The 5,824-nt window shown below is 49.9% G+C and overlaps 1 protein-coding gene across 2 annotated transcripts in view; it reads right to left on the bottom strand.

Moving 5' to 3' along the window:
• Positions 1–5,824, bottom strand: part of DIDO1 (death inducer-obliterator 1) — a 51,337-nt gene that overhangs the window by 45,016 nt on the left and 497 nt on the right. The window lies entirely within an intron of this gene.

Raw genomic sequence — 5,824 nt, 5'->3', positions numbered from 1 at the left:
ATCCTACGCTGCGAGCCCACGGTAGACCCCCGCACCCCTAGGAGCGTACAGCGGCCGGGTTCCTGTTGGCGGGCTCCTGAGGGCAAAAGAGCAAGGCGCAGGGCCCCTTTCCCACCAGCCTGCGTTTTCAGTTTCTCCTGGACTGCAGCCCAGGGGGCCAAGGAGAACAGCGAGCCGCCCGCCCACGCACGCAAGCAAACAAGCAACCTGGGCACACCTGTCCACAGGGTTGGAGGGAAAGGTGAGACAGTTACTGTACAGAAAGGGAAAGGGCTCTGGCCGATGCGCAACCCTCCACGTGGATTTTCTTCACCCCGGCATCTGCCTGTCCCCAAGTAATCAGTCGACCTCAGAGAGGAACTCCCGCTGCCTTGGACACTGTGGACACTGGACATTTGCCCCAAGGGCAGTAACTTCTTGACCTCTGTTCCCATCACTTGCCCCTACAGCCCCACTTCCACGTTCCTTGGAAGCCAGAACCCCTAGGCAAAAAGTGGAAAGGTGCCCTCTGACACTACCGGGTCTCCGAGATGCTTGCATGTGCAGGAGAACCAGGGCCTGGATCAGGAGTGCTTTTTAATAGACATCTCTAAGGACCACAAGGCCTGTCAGTTTTCTTCAAAGGAATACAATGCAGCTAGTTTCTGCTTGTGGAATCTTGCAGGGATGGGCTCTATGCTCTTCCATCTTGTGTCTTCAGGTTTGCCCCCAGGTAGGTGTAGTGGGAAGGTTAGAGACCAAACAGATCGAGTTTAAACTGGTATGAACAAGCATGGTGATTGATCCTGGGCAAGTTGTCTGTAAAATGGGGCTGGCATGCTGGGGAACTGGGGAAGATCACATGAACGTCCCTACAAAGGGCCCCTAAATGGGAGTTAGAATGGGGGAACCTTGCCTGCTCAGCCTCTTTAGTTGAGGATCCTTAAATGAAAGAACAAAAAAACACAAACCAGCAGCAATGTTTTTCTGCAAGTTGAGATTTTAACTTTGGGGTACACTATAAGGCCAGGTGCTTGGAGGGGTGAAAGGCACTAAGGACAGGGCCGAGAGTGGACAAGGAAGCCTGAGGAAGCTTCAGAAAGGGAGACCATGGGGACAGAGGGAAGCCCCACTGTAGTTGGAGAGGACCCTCACAGCCCGGGGCTGTGCCTTAGTCCTCTCCCAGCAGGCTGACTGGGTTTGGGGCTGAGGGCCGCCTCCCGTGGGAGGCGTCAGGCTCTCCCCCTCTGACCTCTTCAGGTAATTCCAGCCCACTTGTTGCACCTCCTCAAGGGAGCTGCTTCTCACTGTGAAAGAGGCATTTCTGGAATATAGATTGGGTATTTTTTAGTTGAACTCTACCAATGAAGGAATACTTCCTCCTAACAAAATTATTTTAATAACTAACCTAAATTTAAAAGTAGTCTCCAGCCCAGCCGGGTGTAGCTCAGCGGTTGAGCGTCGACCCAGGAACCAAGAGGTCTCGGGTTCGATTCCTGGTCAGGGCATATGCCCAGGTTGCAGGCTCGATCCCCAGGGGGGGCATGCAGGAGGCAGCCAATCAATGATTCTCTCTCATCATTGATGTTTCTATCTCTTTCCCTCTCCCTTCCTCTCTGACATCAATAAAAATATATTAAAAAAAAAAAAGTAGTCTCCAGTGTCTCAAATTCTTCCCTAGATAACCCCAATGCATAACAAAAACCCCCAAGTCCTGTGGACTGGCAACAGGAGTGGCTCAGAGGGCCAGAGGGGACAGGAAGCTTAACAGGCTTCCATGCCTCAATGGGGTTTGAGTCTTGGTGGAAAAAGTATGATTAGTGCATTACCAATACGTGTAGACCGGTCCTGCTACCCCCACACCTCATGGAAGTCTATCAAAGCAGAAAAGATCCGGAATTCATCAATCCTTCAACAAACCGTTTCCTGGCTTTCAGCCTCTTCTCACCCTGAATTAAAGCCCATTGGAAAGCAGGGTCCTGGTCTCAAATGAAAACCCTAAAGCAGAACACCGTCGGGATCAAGTGCAACCTTGAGAGCCCCAATCCCCTCTCCGAGGTTCTGGCCCTTTCCAAGGACAATTCAAAACGAACGAGTGAGGCAGCAACAAATAGTTTTATTGTTACTCTCATTTGGAATTCAGAGACGTGGAGCAGCCCAGCAACCTTGGGGGGAGGCCAAGGTCAGACCCCTTGAACCCCTTCCCTTGGCCTCCCTAACCTCCACCAGCAGTTGGGGAAAACCCGCCGGTGCCCTTTGACTCAGGGGTCATGGGCTGAAAGGCTCGGACCTCACACACACCCTGGCCCAAGGCTTACTGGAGTGAAAGCAGTGGCACATTTCAGTGGAGAACTAAGGCCCTTCCATGTTTCCCAGTCGTCCTTGGGCTGCCCCAGGCTGGACCATGAGGAGGGAAGGGGCAATAAACCCACCCACCCTACTCCAGGGCCCCAGGGTGCCTGATACCCAGAGGCTGTGCTCTTAACCATTTGTGGAATTAAAATATGTTAAATGAAAAGGTTACACCCACCATTCCCTGCGACTAGAATATAAATTCCTAGGAACAGATAAATCTAGTAATTTTTTATAGCTAACAAAAGCTTCAATCACTTTATTTTTTAAAAACCTGATTTTTACCACTCTGACATTTTATATAAGCCAGCTAACTTATAGCTATGGACCAGCTCTAACGAAAGTCTGCTTCCATACCTGTGAGAATTGAGAATTAATTTCCAGGTGGCTATTTTGTGATTACCCAAAAAAGAGAATAGCCAGCCACCTCAAACCCTAGGAGCCTCCCGCTCTGATTAGCACATGAATTTCCCAATCTGCAGCGACAGCTAATCCCAGGAGGGCCCACCCAGAACTAGCCCCACCCCCCTTCCCCACCCTGCTCAAAGCTAACATAAATCCTATCAGAGGCTGACATCTCTCTCACCCACCTAATGTACAAAGCTGGCAGCAAAACCCCGGACAGATGGGCGGGTCTGTCTTTCCCTCTTAGCCTGGCTACAAGTGGTTTAGACTCCGCACCCCAAAACTGGCTGCCTTTTTTTTTTTGCTACCAATAGCCTAATAAACCTTTTATTTTTGAAAGGCTTCAGCTGTGGAAGTTAAATTTTTGTTTAACAGCTGTAAGGTTTCACAATCAAAGCAAAAGGGCACAAAGCACTGGGCTGCCACTGCTACCCAGACCTCGGTCCACAGGAGGGCAAGTCCCACCACTGCACCCCAATCCCTACCAGGAGAGGTGCTGGGTGCTGTTCCCAGGCTACCAACTGTCTCAGAAGCAGAGTGCTCAAGAACTGAGGGTGCGAGGTAAGTCACGTAAAAACAAAACAAAAAAACAAGTAATGCAAGGAAAAGATAGGAGTAATAGTTAAACTTTGTGGCCAATATTGAAGATCTATAGAAAGTTAGCTGTGGGGTGTGACAGTGCTACATGTTCAAAGGAGCAAATGAGAGTCGCACCAAACTTTTGTCTTTCAAAACAAAGAAGAAATAGCCATGAAAGACTAGGAAAGGGAGGAGGGTGGGAGGACAGTACCGTGTTCACCCTAAAGCAGTGGTCGGCAAACTGCTGCTCGAGAGCCACATGCAGCTCTTTGGCCCCTTGAGTGTGGCTCTTCCACAAAATACCATGTGCGGGCGCGCATGTACAGTGCGATTGAAACTTCGTGGCCCATGCGCAGAAGTCGGTATTTTGTGGAAGAGCCACACTCAAGAGGCCAAAGAGCCGCATGTGGCTCCCGAGCCGCAGTTTGCCGACCACTGCGGCCTAAGGGACTTCTCTGCACTGACTAGCTGCTGCTCCATCAGGGATGGTGTCGTCACCTGAAGACACTGTGAGACTGACTTAATTAGGAAAGCAACAGGACATGGCCTCTGGGTCATTCCAGTATCTAAACGAGGTGCAAGGACTGCGGAGAAGTCAGGGCACTGAAAATCGGGAGTCCTCAGCTCCTCCGCCCCTCCAGAGAGCTGGAGTATTTCTACCTCTCGCCTCTCTGACCCGTCTTAGCTCTGCTACTGAGACAAGTTGAGCTGTGCACATATAATAGCACTGGTCACTACCTTTTGGATGGTCCTGTAACTCTGAAATGTCTACGTTTCCCGGTGAATTCAGTGCAATGTAAATAAAGTCAATTTCAGGAGAAATTAATATCTTAGTAAGTACAAGGCATTAAAACTGCATTCCCTTGCTGGTAGGTTTCATCTCAACAATCTCTAAGTCTAAAGGAACACAGCAAATAAAGCCAAGAAAATGAGTGTTGTCCACAGACGCCAACAGAAAAGCAGTTTAAGAGCACAGCAGTTTGCCTCCCAGGCTGATGGAGTGCCTAACAGAGAAGCGAGAACCGAGCCCACAGACCTCTTCTGCGCTGATCCTGGTGGAGAGCAGCAGGGAAAGCTGGAACCTCCATGGGTGAGGAGTGGCCGCCCAGACAAGGCAGCTGCCTGCCTTCGCCATGAGCCTGACCTCAGGGGGCTAAGGGCAGTGGGGCAGCTACAATTGTACAGGCTACAGTGTGAGATTGTTCTTTTTCCAAAATGAAAGTAAGTAAAAAGTGAGAGTGTTTAAAAATATGTCCAGAATAGAAATACTGTATAAATTCATTCCTGCTCTAGCCTGGCTCACTAAAACAAAACGGTGAAAATGAGAAAGGCGTCTCGGGCGGAAACACCAAGAACAACAACAGAGGCTGAGCTCTTAGGGATTGTGAAAGCATACCCTAAAGGTTCTTACTCTGCATTTCAACAAAATCAACATCCATAAATCATCCTTCCACAGCAGGAGATTTTTGAGCTCCGAACTGAACCAACTGCTTCCAAAATGTAGGAACCCAAGGAAAAACAAGAGCGCCCAACTCTGTCTATAAAGGTGGAAGGTCAGCCCACTGCCTTTTATGGTTGTGCAGAGGAATGAGAAATCCTGGGAGCCTGTCAGACACAAAATTCCTCTCCCTCCAACACAAAGTAAGCACTTAAAGCATGAAGGTAAGAGGATTTCAAAGTCAAAAAAGCCAAAAACAAAATTTTGCAAGTGTTTTTTTAAAAAAAGGAATACGTGGACATTAACTGAAAAACGTCCCTTCTTCATTCAGTGGCGCCGCCTCTGGCCAAACATCCGATTACAACATCTGGGCCAGGCAAAAAGAACCCTTGAAGCATTTACAGATGTGGCCGTGAACATATATATTGTGTGTATTTATGTATACATACGTGTGTATTGACCATACATATTAACTTAAATTGGAAAAAAGAAGAAGGGTCAACTCCTAAACCAGTCTGTGTATTTCGAACTCTCGACCAGACAGGTCTGAGGGACACAGTCAACTCGAGCCACACAGGGGTGCCGCCTGTGCCCCTGCGGGTCTGCAGCAGGGCTGCCGTCCGACCCCAGGCCACCCCATTTGTTCTAGGTGGCACTATGCTGAACACAGTCTACGTTACATCAGCAGGAGTTACACATTAAAATATTACTGTTGCTTTTACCCATGCAAAGAAACTTATGACATAACCAGTGCCTTGGGACTTCGTGGCATCATCCATAACAGGAAATACATGCAGGTGAAGATACAGTGGGAGGGTGACCAGATCACGCCCCCCCGCCCCCCGCCATGCCTCCCGGGGTCTCGGTTTAGCTCGGCCGTACAGAACCACCTAGTAATAAAAGGCTCCCTCGGGTTCAAAGGGCCACGACGGGGCTGCCTCCGCTGCCTTCCCGAAGCGCTCGACATCGCTCCACCTCCCTCTCCCGCGACGGGGAAGCCGGGCCCTGCTCGGAGCCGGCATTCTTCTAGAGCAGACGGGCTGCGACCCGCAAGCCCCGGCCAAGGTGTCC

The sequence above is a fragment of the Myotis brandtii genome, unplaced genomic scaffold (genome assembly GCF_000412655.1).
Source record: "Myotis brandtii unplaced genomic scaffold, ASM41265v1 scaffold915, whole genome shotgun sequence".
Taxonomy (NCBI): Eukaryota; Metazoa; Chordata; class Mammalia; order Chiroptera; family Vespertilionidae; genus Myotis; species Myotis brandtii.
The sequence above is the reverse complement of the archived record's forward strand: the minus strand, read 5'-3'. Positions and strand labels throughout refer to the sequence as shown.